General features: G+C 38.9%; 1 protein-coding gene across 2 annotated transcripts in view; it reads right to left on the reverse strand.

Annotated features, from left to right (window-relative positions):
• Positions 1-17,297, reverse strand: part of LOC309965606 (interferon-induced very large GTPase 1-like) — a 31,322-nt gene extending 14,025 nt beyond the window's left edge. The window contains exons 1-2 of one of the 2 annotated variants that reach the window (XM_082845169.1): positions 17,189-17,291; positions 11,047-11,116 (exon numbers count right to left, since the gene is read on the reverse strand). The gene's annotated coding sequence lies outside the window, so the exon portion shown is untranslated. Of the gene's footprint in view, positions 1-11,046; positions 11,117-17,188 lie in introns of both variants that reach the window. The other variant, XM_082845170.1, reaches the window with a different exon arrangement.
• Positions 17,298-18,001: the final 704 nt, after the last annotated feature.

Below are 18,001 nucleotides of genomic sequence, written 5' to 3' on the forward strand. Positions count from 1 at the left end.
GACCTTGCACTCCTCGCAAAATTAACTCAAAATGGATCGTATTACCTAAATCTAAAACACAAAACTATGAAACTCCTAGAAGATAACATAGGAGAAAATGTAGGTGACCTTGGGATTGACGATGACACCTTAGATACAAAATCAAAAGCATGATCCATGAAAGAATAAGTTGATAAGTGGACTTCATTAATTTTAAAACTTCTGTTGTATGAAAGATGCTGTTTAATAAAAAAAAAGGAAAGATAAGCCAAAGCCTGGGAGCAAGTCTTTGCAAAATATATATCTAATAAAAGGCTGGTATCCCAAATGTACAAAGAATCCTTAAAATTCAACAGTAAGAAAACAAGCAAGCCAATTAAAAATGGTGCAACATTTTTGAACAGATATTTTAACAAAAACATATACAAATGGCAAATAAACATGAAAAAATGCTCACCGTCTTAGTCATTAGAGAACTGCAAATTAAAACAAGATGCCACTACACACCAATTAGGATGGTTAAGAACCCTCATACATTGCTGGTAGAAATGCAAAATGTTACAGTTACTTTGGAAGACTGGTTGGCAGTTTCTTACAAAAAAACAAAACCCTGTACTCCTACTGTATGATCCAGCAACAAAGCTACTTGGTATTTACTCAAATGAGTTGAAAACTTAAGTTTACACAAAACCTCCTCATGATGTCTATAGAAGCTTTATTCATATTTGCAAACTTGGATGCAAACAAGAGGTCCTTCAGTAGGTTAATAGATTAACAAACTGTGGTACATCCATACAATGGATTATTATTTAGCAAAAAAAGAATTGAGCTATAAAGCCATGAAAAGACATAGAAGAACCTTAAATCACATTGCTATGTGAAAGAAATCAGTCTGATAATGCTACATAATTTATGATTCCAACTATATGAAATAGTGGAAGCCAAAACTTTGGATACCGTAAAAAGATCCGTGGAAGCCAGGGGTTGTGGAGAGAAAAAAATGGTGCCAATAGACTTGCTTGATGCAGGGTTGCCACAAACCTTCAATTTGTAATAAAACACAATAGCCATGAAGTGCAATAAAATGAGATATGCCTAAGTACCTATTAGAATGGCCAAAATCCAGATCACTGGCAACTCCAGTTGCTGACAAGGGTCTGGCATGAAAGAAGCTCATATTCATTGCTTCTGGGAGTGCAAACTGAATAGCTACTTTGAAAGTCAGTTTGGTTCGTTCTTACAAAACCAAATATTCTTTTTCCTTATGATTAGCAATCATGCTCCTTGGTATTTACCTAAATTATACCTCACAAAAGCTGGCACACAGATGTCCATAGCAGCTTTATTTATAATTTCAAAAACTTGGAAGTAACCAAGATATCCTTCAATAGGTCAATGGATAATAAACTGTGGTACATCTAGACAATGGAATATTATTCAGTTCAAAAAAAAATGAAAAGAATGAAGTGAAATTAAATGAAAAATGAGAAGACATGGAGGAAACTTAAAAGTATATTTCTAAGCGTAAAAAGCGAAACTAAAATGCCTACCTACATACTTTATGATTCCAACTGTATGACATTATGGAAAAGACAAAACTATGGTGTCAGCAGAAAGATGAGTGGTTACAAGGAAAGAATGAGTAGGAGGAGCACAGAGGATTTTTAGGGCAGTGAACCTATTCTGTATATTTAAGGGTTCATTACACTTCATTAGACGTTTTTCAAAACCCATAGAATGTGCAAGACCTATGTAAACTTCATACTCTGAGTGATAATTGATTTTTCAATGTGGGTTCATCACTGTAACGGATGTGCCACTTTGTTGGGGGATGTTGATAATGCAGGAGATGACACGTGCGGGGGCAAGAGGTATATGGGAAATCTCTGTAACTTCTGTTTATTTATGTGTAAACCTAAAAGCGCTCTAAAAAATAAGTTCGATAAAAATAAAACAAAGTTTACAGAATTACTTGGTGAAATTGATAATCCACAACTACTTTGGCAAAGGTTTAGTATTTAGTATGTTTTTTGGTACCTGATAAAACAAACCAAGAAAAAATAAGTAAATACAAAGAGAACTCGAACAATATGATTAGCAACCCAACCTAATGTCCCCATGTAGAACACTGCTCACAACATGTTTTCATTGTGTCGCTAATGAGTTGTAGAAAGCCTTTAGGCTGGGCAGGGGACAGCCACGTGTTTGGGGATTGTTGGTGGATAGTTGAGGGGAGAGAATAAAGTTGAATACCTGGGTGAGGGCATGAAGACATGCATTTGGAGAGCCAATCTAGGGATCAGCCTAAGACAGAGATGTGGTCTTCACCAGCCAGAACTCCCCATGAAGTTGGATCAAAACAGGATGTCCCAATTGCACTCATCACCTGATTTCCAAACCTCTCCCTCCTTTTGTTTTCCCATCACAACTCATCCTACTTTAATTTTTTCAGTGTCTCAGGTTCCAAATCATCACCTTTGACTTCTATCTCTCTTTAGCTCACTACAGTCAGACATCATATTCTCAAATTTTTCCATCCAGTTCAAACCCATGTACTACATATCATAGACTATGTGCCAGGTGTTCTGCTCAAAAATGGGGTTATAGGCATGAATAAGACATGGTCAGAGAGGGTTCTGCATCAGTCTAGGAGGAAGGAAATGATGAGAGTAGTCTAGGAGGAGGGAGAAACAGAGCTTTAATTGGAGCCCTAATCCTCATTAGATGACTTTACTTCTTGATTCTCTAGAGAATGCATAAGGTGTCATGAAATGTAGGTAGTTCTGATGCTAATCATGGGAATCTTTTGAGGCATTCCTCATTTGTTTCTAACTTTTCTAGTTTCTCTTAGAGTTGTGTTTGGTTTTGGGTGCGCACTTTCTATCTGTGATCCAGTTCTTTCACTTTGTACTTGGTGTTGGTGTTTGGTGGTGTTGGATTAACTTCTGTGGGTAGGAATATATCTCATACTAATTACAGACTCATTTCCAGTTCTGGCTCCTGTCTGGATTCAGCTTTAGACCACATATATCCCCCAATGATAATGAGGGGAGAGTGGTATGGGCACATTTGTTTTCTGGACACCTTATTTCATAGTTTTCCATCTATAACTTTTCATTTTTGGGCATCTACTATATATTGGGCATAGATTATCCTATATATCACCTGTATCAATTTGCTCATGAGTCTATTACCTATTCCATATACACACTGCCACTGGGCCTTCATCTTTGCTCTGGTATATTCAATAATTTTTTTCCTCTCTTGTAATTCCTTTTCCACATTGCATCCAGAGTCATCCTTTTGACATCCAAATTTAAATCATGTATTGTTTTGTTTAGAAAACTGAAAATTCTACATTGTCTCGTGATAAAATTAAAATGGCTTATCATTCAAGGCCTTTATACTTTAACAAGAATCATACTCTGCCGTACCTTTCACAACCACTCCTTTTCCTTTTCCTAATACTTACCTCACTCTCTCCCTTAAAAACCACACTCTGCCATCTTCCTTCATTCTCATGGCATTCTTGACTCTAAATATTACCCTGGATGAGCCTTTCCTCCCCACCATTTCTGCCAGGGGTTCTATATTCCTTCTGCCCTAATTCAAGTTTTTCCTTATTTGTGAAGCCTTTCATTAATCTTTAGGTTGAGTACATAGCTCTCTTTTCTGAGCTATCAATAGCACCTTGTACTTATATATATATTATATAGATTTTCCAACAGTTTTTTTTTTAAAGCTTTTTTTTTTTAATTTATTTTTGTCTTCATTGGGTCTTTGTTGCTGCACACGGGCTTTCTCTAGTTGTGGCAAGCGAGGGCTACTCTTTGTTGCAGTGTGCAGGCTTCTCATTGCGGTGGCTTCTTCCATTGCGGAGGCTTCTCTCATTGCGGAGCACAGGCTCTAGGCACGCAGGCTTCAGTAGTTGTGGCACGTGGGCTCAGTAGTTGTGGCTCCCGGGCTCTAGAGTGCAGGCTCAGTAGTTGTGGCGCACGGGCTTAGTTGCTCTGCGGCATGTGGGATCTTCCCAGACCAGGGCTCAAACCTGTGTCCCCTGCATTGGCAGGTGGATTCTTAACCACTGTGCCACCAGGGAAGCCCTCCAACTGTTTCTTAAATTACCTGTTTAGATTGTGTACTCCCCTTCTTCCCACACTTGTAGCTATTATGCATCAACCACCATGTCAAATTCATGTTTTGATCTTAAGAAGTCTTATAGTCTACCCTTGTGTCTCTGTTTTTAGTCTCTGCTCCTTTAGACTTTTTTCATCGCTGTTTCTTTTTCAGTCTCTGTGTCAATTCTTATACCCCTTTCTCTTCCATTTCCCTTCTTTCTTACCAACTTGTCTCTTTAAGCCAAGCTCCTGTTTTCAAGTTGTTCCAGAGATATGTGCATATAGAATGGGTTCTTTTCCTGAGTCTCTTAGAGTTAAGGCTGACTGCTTTTAGTTTAGGCTTTGGCTTCCTGTGTAGCACAGGGTCTGATTTAAAAATAAGATAAGGAAGTTAAAAAAAAAAAGAAAAAAAAGAAAAACTTTTTACTGTGTGTTAACATTTGTTATCTTGCAAAGACTCAAGGATCTTGAATTATGTGTTTAATAATGACTCAAGTTTAAAAATTATCATAAAAAGAGGACTACTGATTATAAGGTGGGTTGTCCTGTATGGGTCTGAGCGTGAGTGCCCCTGGGTGGGGCATCACACATATGAGCCCTATTCATCACCCAGCTGTCAGGGTCAGCCCTTCCTTCACTTCTACCAACTGCTGTGGAAAGGCTTTCAGTTTTATTTCTCTCTCCCTCTCTCATTTCCCAGAAACAATAGTTTTTTTTTTTCTTTTTAAGTCAGCAGTGCCTTGGCAATGATGGAAAACTTTTCCACATAAAGAAATGTTGCCATGTCTTATAGATCCTGTCTCAACTTCATTCTTGCAACAGAATTTTAATTTTATCTAAGTTGCTTTAACTTCCTAGAAATAAACATTTCTGCCTGGCCAGTGCTGTTTTTACATACTGTGACCCTAATTATAACTATAATTATGATGTCTAAAATTATAATAGAGCCTGAGAAATTTTGGTTCATGCATATTCTTCTACAAAGGCTTGACTTAGAATATTATTTGACATTTATCATATGGTGATACTGCAGTCTTTTATTACTTTGCCTGCTGAAAGGTGCCTAAAATCTTCTGGAGCTCTGATTACTGAGAGTTAGAGTGGCTAAGGGTCTATCTTTTGTGAGAAGCTCTCATTGAGATCAGAAATGGGTTAGGTGTAGGGGAGAAGAATAGTTGATAAAAGGGTTAGAAAAGAATCCAAGAGCGTTTTTAGGGAGGAATAAAATCTCAATCATAGGCCTTCAGTTCTTGGCTGGGTTGGGAGACCTTTCTTATAGACATGCTCTCAGTGCTTTCTCAGAGACCTCTGTAAACCTCTGTTATGCCTTCAGTGACCATATTTCATGGTATGATGGAACCAGCCTATACTGACTAATGAGAACCAAATGTCAAATGTTCAGGAATTTTGTAAGGCAGTTATTAAGCACAGCCATTATGAAAAATAAATTATATAGGAGCACATCCACAAATATGAAAGGATAAGTAGCTCCAAGGGCGCATCCTTCTACTGAAACAATAAACAAGCAAGAGAAAAAACGTCAGAATCAACTTTGTTGGAAATCTGGAAAATAATCAAAGGTCTATAGTAACCAAGTATCTGCTGATCAAGAAAAAGGCAACTTAAAAATGGTAGGGGAGTGTTGTGGCATTTTTACTTGCCTTTGGGCCACCTTCCTCCCCTGCTTGAGGGAATCTTGAAGATATCAGCCCATGTTCCCATTGTGAGACCCTTGTCCCTGATTTCAAAGGGAGAAGAGCAGACCTTGATCTCAGAGAATTGTGTTTGTCTATTTGGAGCCCTCTGGGGACTATCTGAAGGACTGACGAAAGGCAGTTTTGTGTAGCACAGAGCTTCTTCAGGGCACAAAGGCAGCCAAGTGGAGGGCATTCCTTGCAAACAAGAAAGGTAAATGGACAACCCCTACTGTCTGGGGGAAGATGTTAAGGTTGAGACAAATAATAGACATGCTGAAACTTGGTAGGAAAGACTGGTGAGAGATTTTGTGTGGAAGTGGAACAGTAAAAAGTTCCCTGTGTGTAGGATTTATACCTCTAAATGATCCTTAGGTTCAGAAGCAGAAAGTGAAGGCTAAGGCAGAGTTGTAAAGGGCCAGGTTAAGCATTGGAGGAATGCTAAACACTGAGCCAGTATGCAAAGCGAGGTGTTTTTTGTTTTGTTTGTTTGTTTGGTTTTTGTTTTGTCTTTAGGCAAAAAAATCTCAGTCAACACATAAGCTCATGATAAGCTAAAGAACACATTTCAGAGAGCACAAACCACAAATATCTTTAGAGAAAAAGGTAGAAAAGTACTAAACATATAACCAAAACCCACAGGAACAAACCCTGAGCACGAGAAAGATTATGATTTCAAGTGTTACCTTATTATAACATTCAAAATGTTCAGTTTTCCACAAAACAAATTTTAAAACGTGCAAAGAAACGAGAAAATATGACCCATTCACAGAAAAATGAATAGAAACTATCATGAGGAATCAAGTCATAGAAGGTATTCAGCAAGGCCTTTAATTCATCTGGCTTAAATATGCTCAAAATGCTAACATAGGTCATGGACAAAGATTCAATAACACCAGGGGAATGATGTGCCCCAAATAGTATATATCTCTGAAGAGATACAAATTATAAAAAGGGACCAAACAAATTCTGGGGTTAAAAATTACAATAACTGAAATGAAGAATTCACTAAGAATTTCAACATCAGATTACAGCAGGCAGAATTAAAAACCAGAGAAGTTGAAAATAGGTCATTTAAAATTATCCAGTTTGAGGAACATAAAGATGAAGGAGTGAACAAAAATGAAGAGAGCCTAGGAGACCTGTGGGACACCATCAAGCATACCACATACAGATAATGGAAGTTGCATAAGGAACAAGAGAGAGAAATGATGTAAAAGAATTTTGAAGAAACTATGCCCAAAAAGTCATAATTTGATTAAGTACATGAATTTACACATTTAAGAAGCTCAGTGAACTTTAGGGAGGAAAAACACAAGAGGTCCACACTGAGACACTTTATAATAAAACTTTTAAAGGCCAGAGACAGAGAGAATCTTGAAAGCAGCAATAAAGAAGTGACTGTCATATACAAGGGAGACTCAGTAAGAAAAAGACTGGATTTCTTAGCAGGAACCATGGGGGCCAGATGGCAGTGGGATGACATATTTAAAGTACATAAAGAAAGAGAAAACCCATAATTCTATATCTGGCAAAACCATCATTCAAAAATAAAGAAGAGGGCTTCCCTGGTGGCGCAGTGGTTGGGAGTCTTCCTGCCGATGCAGGGGACACTGGTTCGTGCCCCGGTCCGGGAAGATCCCACGTGCCGCGGAGCGGCGGGGCCCGTGGGCCATGGCCGCTGAGCCTGAGCGTCCGGAGCCAGTGCTCCGCAACGGGAGAGGCCACAACAGTGAGAGGCCCGCGTACCGCAAAAATAAATAAATAAAATAAAGAAGAAGTTAAGACATTCCCAGATAAGCAAATGCTGAGGGAATTCATCACTAGTAGATATGTGCTACAGGAAATGCTAAAGGGAGTCCTTCAGCTGGAAATGAAAGGACACTTGGCAGTAACTTGAAGCCACATGAAAAAATAACACAGGTAAAGAAATATATAAGCCAGTATTATTGTATTTTTCATTTGTGACTCCTTTTTCTTTCCCAATTTGATTGAAAGACAAATGAATAAAATGATAGTGATAAATCTATGTTAAATGAGCACACAAAGTAGAAAGATGTAATTTGTGACACAAAAACATAAAGGGGAGGAGGGATGGAGCAGTGTAGGATCCAAATTTTTATATACTTATGGAAGCTAATGTGATATTAATTCAACATAGATTGTTACAGGTTTGAGAGGCTAATTGTAAGCTCCAGGACAACCAATGCTAAAATAACTTTTAAAATATACAGAAAAGGAAATTAGAAAGGAATCAAAATCATACACTACAAAAAAATCAAACACAAAAGAAGGCAGTTAATGGAGACCTTGAGGAACAAAAAAGATATGAAACATATAAAAGACAAAGCAAAATGGCAGAATAAGTGTTTCTTTATCAGTAATTTTTGTAAATGGATTAAACTCTTTCATTAAAAGGTAAATATTCTCGTAATAGAGTGAAAAACAAAATGCAGTTATATGCTGTCTGGAAAAGACTCATTTTATATCCAAGACATATAGGACAAAAGTGAAAAGATAGAAAAGGTCACTCCAGGCAAATAGTTACTAAAAGAGAACTGAGGTATCTATGCTAAGATCAGACAAAATAGACTTTTAAGTCAAAAGTTGTTACAAGAGACGAGGAAGAACACTAAATATTGATAGAAGTGTCAACCCATCAAGAAGATATAAAACTTATAAACCTATGAACCTAACAACAGAACTCCAAACCATAGGAAGCAAACATTGAGAAGTGAAGACAGAAATAGACAGTTCTGAAATAATAGTTGGAGATTTCATTGCTGTACTTTCAATAATGGATAAAAACAACTAGGTAGAAGATCAGTAAGGAAACAGGGTAGTTGAACAACACTAAACCAGCTAGATCTGATAGACGTAAACAGACTCTCCATCCAACAACAGCTAGCAGTGTTTCTGCTGAACAAATTTTCTCAAGAACTTTGTGGATCTTCTAAAGATTTCAGTGGGGTTCACTCCTTTAGACAAAAGCCACTTCTATGGTTCTTTTCCAGACAAACCCTTCTGGAAAAGCCTTGGCCTCCTGCTGAGATAGTAGGGAACAGTGACCTTAAGCTTCCTAGAGGACTTCTAATTTCGTTGATATCTGTGAGGCAAACGCTTATCTTCTTGAAGGGACCATTTTTGTGCCTGATTCCTTTACCTTTTAATCTTTCTGAGGTTTTAGGAAAAGGTTGTACAATCATAATCAACAGAGATTCAAGACTGTGAATCTCTTTATTCTAATGGATTTTGCCCTTTGCAGAGGCTGAGAAATTTCAAAATTGTAAGGCCTTGGCTCCTTTTTGTTTAACAGTTCTTTCCCCAATTTATCTTTCATTTCTCACATTTTATCATAAGCAGCAAGAAGAAATCAGGAGGCACTTTTAACACCTCACTTGGAAGTCTCCCTAACTATAAAACCAGCTTTTAAGTATTTCCTTGTACATAACTCCAGGACATAATTTTGCTAAGCTTTCTATCACTACATAACACGAATCCTCTTCCTTCTGTTTCTAATAACATGTCCCTCAATTTCTTCTGAGCCCTCACTGCAGGATACCTAAAGTCTGGATTTCTTCTAACAGTCTGTCGAAGGTATATAGGCTTTCTCTGTCATGCTCTTCAAAGTTCTTCTAGCTTCTGCTCACTTGCCTGATTCCAAAGCTGTTCCCAAGTTTTAGGTACCACTTCTAGGCACCAAAATCTGTATTATTTTTATATTATCGTATAATAGATTGCCACAAACTTAGTATCTTAAAAAACACACACATTATATCACAATTTCTGTCAGGAGTCTGACATGGCTTAGCTGGGTCCTCTGCTCAAGGTCTTACAAGGCAGCACTCCAGGTGTTGACTGAGCTGTATTTTCATCTAGAGCCTCAACTGGAGAAAAGCTGCTTTCAGCTTACACATGTTGACACAATTCATCTCCTTATGATTTTAGGACTGTCCACAGTTCCTTGCCACAATAGCTTTTCTGTAGGCCCTCCTTCAACATGGTAGCTTACTTCTTTAAGCCAGCGGGAGGGAAAATTATCTCTAAAGAAAGGCCGAGTCTCTCTTTAAGGTCTTTTCCCTGATTAAGTCAAGCCTAGCCAGGATAATATTCCTTTTGGCTAATGCAAAATCAACTGATTTTGGACCTTAATTTCATCTGAAAAATTCCTTCATCTATGCCACATTCTATTAGCTAGCAGCAGGGGGAGGGCATTCCATAGGCCTCGAATCATGGAGCTACCCTCATCTGTGTGCCAAGTGACAAAATATGTAACATGCTCAGCCCAGTGTTGGACCTATTCTAAGGGTTCAATCAATGTTAACTCCTCCTATCATTTAATGTTTTTAAAGCCCTGTTGAAACCACAGTCTCAGTGCCCAAAGGGATGTGGGACTCAATGAGGTAAATCCCACTGAAGGGGAGGAGGACCTAAAGGAGGTTTCCACCACTAAGCCAAGGGAGAATCTGATTCTCCTAGTAATAAGAGCATGCCTCACATTTTAGGAAAATCTGGAGAGAGGAGCTGTTAGTGAGGACTTGAAGAGCTAAACCAGAGAACTTAGAAGGAATACATAGGAAGATTAGGTTCCAGGGAACTTTTCAGTGCATCAAGGTAGAGTATAGAAAAGGAATTAAGGGAAGCATAGCCCAGGGAGTGTATGCCAAGGAAACAAGTAGGATGGCTGTTATCTGGGGAGACATATAACCTTCAAGACATCCTTTTAGTTGGCCAAAGGGACTTGGAGTTTAGGTGGCTCAGGATTGCAGCTGAGCTATTCTGTACATGGAATTCATTTGGTGCCTACACCTATTCCAGGTGGTAGAGGCAAATTTTCAGAGAGGATATCTAATTAAGATTGGCCTAGGAACCAAAGTAACCAGAAAAGTGGCAAGTGTAATGGGGAAAACATCATGAAAAGAGACAAGGGCTGCTTGAATGGGATGAATAAGGCCCAAGGGCCATAGGATCCTATAGGACCAGGAATGGACATGTAGGAAAATGAGAAGCTCCCCAAGGTAGAGGAGCAGGCTCTAATCTGCAGGAGACTATGAAAACTGAAAGTAGAATGGCAGACCCACCACTCCAGGGAGCATAAATATAGGGTTTGATGACAATATATCAAGTACAATAAAGATTGGGAAGCTTACATACATTGGGGAATGAAAGGATCAGTCAAGACAGAAGGGTCTTAATTAAGGCCATGCTTTTTTCTTTCTTTCTTTCTTTTTAAATTTTAACTAGAAACTACATACCACAGCTGCAGTCAGGAATGCTGATCCTGAAGGTTAACTTTCAGAGGTGGCTTCCTGTCTCCTGGTGCTTCTGCCATGAGATAATGGGAAATATTAGCCATAGAAATTGCTGCAACATGGAAAATAACTTTCATCATTTTGGTGTAGACTGAAAGTTAAGGGAGATGCTGTGTCTCTTTTCTGCTAATGTTTTAGTTATTTTCTTGTTGTCTCAGAACGAGGAGTCTCTTTCCTTTAGGAAATGTGGGAGACTGTAACCCAAAGAAAGCCTCTTCAGCCTTTGAAATCCCATAGCCATTGACCTCCAAATAGGTTAGGAAGGAACCAAAAGGGTAGGACAGTAGCTGCAGCTGCTTTTTCTTTCTAAGACTTAGAACTAAGCCTGTTGAGCTAGAATTCTCATAGCTGTCATTTCAAGGGCACAGACAAAGGCACATAGGGAGGAGGGCAGACTCCTCAATGATTGTCTCCACTGGACAGGCTGGTTCAGATTTGGACAGATATTGTCCTGACACTGGAGTTGGGGAGTCTGTGTGTCCCGTTACACTGTCAGGCTCTTCTCACTCTGCATGAGTAAGTCTGCTGGGCATTGGATAGGAGTTGAATGTGTCAGAAGACATTTTTCAAGATGACCTTCCCGGAAGGGAGCTAGCAGACCATGGATATATCCCCACATTAGGAGGTGATCTGCCAGTGATTTGGGAGCATTGGTTTATACCACAGTGGACACAACCTTTGCTCACTAAGCAGAATGGTACAAGTAAGACTTTATATTGACTAGAGAAAGTGTATTGTGGAAATCAATCCATATATTTAGTCCTTGCTAAAGACTGAGTCCCTGGTATTTATGTAACCTAACAAAATGATCTCTGCTGAAGACTAATGCAGTGGCCTTTACTAGGTGTATGTAGGTCCAGACACACTAGTATTTTCCTCAGAAGTAAATCAGTTTTACAGTTAAGGTGTATACCAGGATCCCTCCTTCCCACCCCTGTCTAGAGTGTCTGGGAAGAAATCCTTGAAGTCACATAAAAATTCAACTTTGTGAGTTCCAGCAAGGATCTATTAACAGTCGAAGACTTACATCCTTGTTCAAGGCCATGTTGTGTCTTTTCACTGACTTATTCTCTAAGAAAAATACATGTAAAATAGTGTGTATAGCTGAGTGCTGTGTATAAGGCACTTGTTCCAATAGTTGCCCAAGGCAACAAGCCATTCTTTGTAGCTTTGTGTGCCTCAGAGCTGATACTGGGGTTGTGTCAATGAAAGAGAAGTAGAGATATGGGTAGTAGGAAGAAGGATGAGGAGAAGAAAAGATGTCTTTTAGTTCTTGTCTACTTCAGTGTTGCCTACAGTGAAGGACTTGTGGCCAAGAGGTAGATTATTTGCCCAGACTTTGTGGTGCTGGAAAGATTTTGACAATGATTTCTCCACCTAGCTTATCATACAGTTTTGGTCTGTTTGAATGCCAAATGATAGAGATAGATTTAAAGAAGGCAGAAATTGCAGCAAATTAATGGCGGTGTTAAGGATTGTAATGTCCTCAGTCCCCTGACTGATCGAACTGGACTTGGTTTTAAACCAATTTAAAGTTAAAAGTATGAGTGAATCTTTCAAAGGAGTTGTTCTCAGTCTTTATTTTGGATAATAATCACCTGAGGACATCTTAAAAATGTGGGTCCCAGCCCCACTCACAGAGAATCTGACATGGGACGTCTAGCTTATTGCTCAGGAACTAAGGTTTTCATAAACCCCCCAACTTTAATTTTATAAATGCTACCAAGTGTTCAATCATCTTTTGAGGAAAAAACCCAACCCTATTCTAAGGAGACATTTTTAATGGAGAAAAGATGGGAGTGAAAAAACTAAATTTGCCATTCCTGTTGGCCTGAACATGAAGATATCTCCTCTGAGATTCTTTACTTCTTAGTTTCCAACTGAAGTGTTCTTTCTGTCTCAGTATTTGAATGAATACACATGAAGGTTCCACTACTATGCTAGAATGTTCAACTGAGGGATCTTTAAGAATTTAGCTTCAAAGGATAAAGACATGGAAAGGGCTATGAAGAGCTATAAAGCTCATTAAGGAGACAGGCAGGCTAGATCCAGAAATGCTGCCAACATGTGACTGAGTCTAATATGGTTTTCAGAAGGAGAGATCAGAAAGGATGTTTGAGAAAAATCATCAAAGAAACAATAGAAGAATATTTCCCAGAGCGGCAGTATGGCCTGATTCTCTATAATGAAAATATACATCAAATGTTGTACAGAATTAATAACAACAACAGTAACAACAACTCTAATATATCCTGGAAATATTCTCCTATTCTTAGAATAAAGAGTTTGAGTATTAAACAAATGAAAAATCTGGTTTATTTACAGATAAGTTTAAAGCAGACTGATATCAGAGAAACAATAGAAGAATCTAGGGAGCTCCTCTTTGTTGACCATCCCTTCTCTCTGTACCCATCATGATAATGTGCCTTTGAGTGAACTAGATCATACAAGTACCATGGATTGGAAGTTTGGCAAAGATTTAAAATTTCAGCATTTATTTCACACATATTTATTGAGGGCTATCATCATGCTGGGAAATGTTTTAAGTATTGTGTGTTGATTGATGAATAAGTCAGGTTAGATACCTGCCCTTACCCCTAGTGGGGGGAAGCAAACCATAAACTTGTAAGTATTTGAATAAGCAAAATAATTTCAGATTATTTTAAGTGCTAGGAAAGAAACAAGCAGATAATGGGATGGAGAGTAACTTGAGGCTGCTTTCGATATGTAGTTAGAGAATGTGCGTTCAAAAGCTCTGCTGCTAATCGTGAGCTGCTTTAGACTCTTTATGTAGTGTCCAGCCTTTCCCAGTTTCTGTCAAATATAATGATCCACCAATGTCACTTCTGAGTATTTATCTAAAGGAAAAGAAAATATTAATTTGAAAAAATCCTCCCTCTCCCCCACCAGGTTCATTCCAGCATTATTTACAATAACCAAAGTTGGAAACAACATAAATGTCCATTGATGGATGAATGGATAAAGAAAATGTGGTACATTTCTAATGGAATATTATACAGCAGTAAAAAAAAAAGGAAGGGGGCTTCCCTGGTGGCGCAGTGGCTGAGAGTCCGCCTGCCGATGCAGGGGACACGGGTTCTTGCCCCAGTCCGGAAGGATCCCACATGCTGTGGAGTGGCTAGGCCCGTGAGCCATGGCCGCTGAGCCTGCGCGTCTGGAGCCTGTGCTCCGCAACGGGAGAGGTCACAACAGTGAGAGGCCCGCGTACCGCAAAAAAAAAGGAAGGAAATTCTGCCATTTGTAACAACATGGTTGGACCTTGACGGCATTATGTTAAGTAAAATAAGTCAGACAAAGATAAATACCATATGATCTTACTTGCATATGGAAATGAAAACAAAGCAAAACCAAAAACAAACTAAATGATACAGAGAACAGGTTGGTGGTTGCCAGAGGTGGGGGAGAGGGAGGGCAAAATGGGTGAAGGACAAAGGCTGAAATTTCCAGTTATAAAATGAATGAGTCCTGGGGATGTTAATGTGCAGCATGATGACTATAGTTGATAATACTGTATCGTGTATTTGAAAGTTTCTAAGAGGAAGACCTTAAAATTTTTCATCATAAGGAAAAATAAACTATAACTGTGTGGTGATGGATGTTAACTAGACTTTGGTTATCATCTTGCAGTATATACACATATGGAATCATGTTGCACAACAGAATAATATTATATGTGAATTATAGCTCAATAAAAAAAGTAATAAAATTTTAGCTTGCCTCTTAGTCTCTGCCTCCTATTATAGATTTTATTATTCCTTTAGCTCCTCTTTGGACTTGTTGGATTAACTGTGTTGAACAGCTTATCCAGTTAGAAACTCATCCTGAATTCCTAAGTCTAGCCATTTGGGGGTATCCATTCCTTTTTGATGGGGAAATGGTGATGTGGGCACCTTTTATTTCTTGGAAGCCCATTTTCCCTACTTTTTCCCCTAAACTGTGGTCCTTGTTAGTTACTTACTAAATGCTCGGCATTAGTTTGCTCTATTTGTTTGACTGCTCTGTATGAGAAGCTCTTGAATCTGTTATCTCTATCCTTGTTGTGGTCCATCTTTCACATTGCATCCTGAAACTTGTAGGTAAATCATTTACTTGTTTACAAAACTTGCAAACCCTTCATTGGTTTATGATATGATCAAATTACTGGGCCCTGGCATTCAAGACCCCTCACAATCTGGCAACAATTAACCCAATTCCTTTCACAACCACTCTTTTTCCTTTTCCTAACATCTAGTTCACTTACTTCTCTTAGAAACTATACTCTGTCATCTGTCCTCAGTCTCACAGTTTTCTTAACCCTGTATGTTGAGGGGGAGCAGAATATGCCACCTCCAAATCCGCCACTTTGGCATGTGGACTGTTTTGAGCTGAAGGCAATTAAGACCCAGCAGACTCAGGAAAACTTTTTCTAATTTTTTTTTTTTTTTTTTTTGCGGTACGTGGGCCTCCCACCGTTGTGGCCTCTCCCGTTGCGGAGCACTGGCTCCGGACGCTCAGGCTCAGCGGCCATGGCTCACGGGCCCAGCCGCTCTGCAGCACGTGGAATCCTCCGGACCGGGGCACGAACCCGTGTCCCCTGCATCGGCAGGTGGACTCCCAACCACTGCGCCACTAGGGAAGCCCCAGGAAAACTTTTTACCTCTCCTTGAACTGCCTAAAAGAATCATATAGAGGGCCTGTACCAGAGAGAGCTATTACCAGAGACAACTTTTTATATCATAAAGATGTACCTGCATGGCATGGCAAACATTTGCTTACCAATCATTTGCTCTTCTCATCTTGTGAACTGTCTTCCTCGCCTTTGAAGCCCTACACTCCTACTTCCTTCTCCTTAGCTTGGGATAGTATATATGCCTCAACTGCCAGATTGCTTTGAGTCTTCATGTCTTGGTGGGGATCTTGTAAGTATATAATTAAACTTAATTTTCTCCCATTAATCTGTTTTATGTCAACTCAGTTATTAAACCAGCCAAAAAATCTAGAAGGGAAATTGTTTCCTCCCCTAAAATATTATGTTACATGAGCACTTCCCAGGACACTATGCTTCTAACCCAATTCAGGTTTCTCCTTATTTGTGAAGCCTTCCTTTATTCTTCCAGGTTGAGTTAGTTCCTCTCTTCTCTGTGCTTACCATAGCACCTGTTACTTACATGAATCATAATAACAAAGTTAAACTTTTCTTGAGTCCTTTACTCCTGGAAAGCAGTGATGGTTAAAGAAATCCATCCACCCTTTTGTGTTCTGAGAATTAGTTTACTGCAAAGAGCCACCTTTCCCCATATGACTTATATAAACTCATCTGTGTGTCCCTTTATTACTTATAGGGAGGCCAGACACAGACCGCCCCCCCACACCTTTTAAATTTATTTATTTATTTATTTCTATACAGTAAGTCTTTGTTGGTTACCTATTTTAAATATAGCAGCAGACACAGACCCTTTAAATTCCATTCTTTGCCTCATAAAGGATTCACTGAGCTGTTTGTCCCCCTGATCAATTGGAAAGTGTTTGAAACTAAACATTAGTTAAAATTCTCTCCTTTTCAGTCCCCTTAACTTTGACTCACCCTCCTCCTGACCCTGCATACAACCTCTCCTTAATGATCCCTCCTAAGGATAAAATATTCCCTGATTATCCCACTCCCTCTATACTGTGTTCTTCTTAGCCTGCTGACCCTTTCCTCTAAAAGAATATTCCTTTCTGCCTGACCTTTGAGATGCTTGAAGCTCTATGTTTGGATTATTTTCTCTATTACAATAGTCTCTTTCCCCTATTGCAATAATCCTTTCAGATAGTCTCTTTTTACCTAAGTCTAGATTTATTTTTAGTTGACAATAAAAATTACCAAGTTGTTTGTTTCGATAATGTACTCCCTTTCCCCCAGATTTGGAGCTGTTTATTGGAACAAGGAGAAAGCCAGGTTCCTATTTGTGTTCTTAGCATGCCTTAATCTGCCTGTGTCTCTGACTGTCCCTATGCCTGTTTCCATCTATTTCTGTTTTTATTTTAGTCTCTGAGTATGTCATTGTATCTCTTTGTCCCATTTCCGTCCTTTTCCTTCACCTACCTGTCTTCTTGAGGCCAAGCTCCTGTCTTCAGGTTGCTCCAGAGATATTACAGAGAAAGTAGAGCTGGTTCTTTCCCGGAGTCTGGTAGTTTGCTGACTGAAATCTTCAGCCTAGATTTCAGCTGCCTCTGTGTCAAAGGGCCTTATTTTATCCTCCAGACAGGAAGTGAAAAACTGGTTTTACTTTCGGTTTTGTTTTTTCTCCCTTTAAAAGAAATCAGCTGATTTAAAGGAATCCTGCTTATTTATTTATTTATTTATTCATTAATTCATTTATTTGTTTATATTGTGATTCCTGGGTGTTAAAATAACTGCAAATGGAAGACTAATGTTGGTATATGTGTGTGCATGCATGTGTGAATCAGTGGTGGAATGGGGTGAGCACCAGATAAAGAACATGGGAGAAACAGGATAGGGAAAGAATTTAGGAGAAGAGACATGGGCACATTCGAGTGTCTTCCTCAGGGAAGTTCCTTTAACTGCTTTACTGTTCTAGCTCTCAAGTCACCCAAGGACAAAGAGGAAGCATGCTCTCAGTGCTAATGAAACTTCTTAGGTTTTATTTCCTATAAAAGATCTCTCTAGAACTTGCTGTTTTTTTGTTTGTTTTGTTTTTTGTGGTTGATTTGAAAATTAACCATGTTTCCAACATTGTATTAGCTGATTTGGATGATTCAACACTACCGCGAGATAAATTCTTAACAGCATGTTGTGTGTTTATGGTGAGAAAGAGAATTTTACAGTTGTCTATATTTTATATTAGAGCTTTTTAGTAATGTTAAAAACCTGACTGTTTTCTCTCACACCTAAATC

Source organism: Leucopleurus acutus, assembly GCF_964270905.1.
Source record: "Leucopleurus acutus genome assembly, chromosome: 8".
NCBI lineage: Eukaryota > Metazoa > Chordata > Mammalia > Artiodactyla > Delphinidae > Leucopleurus > Leucopleurus acutus.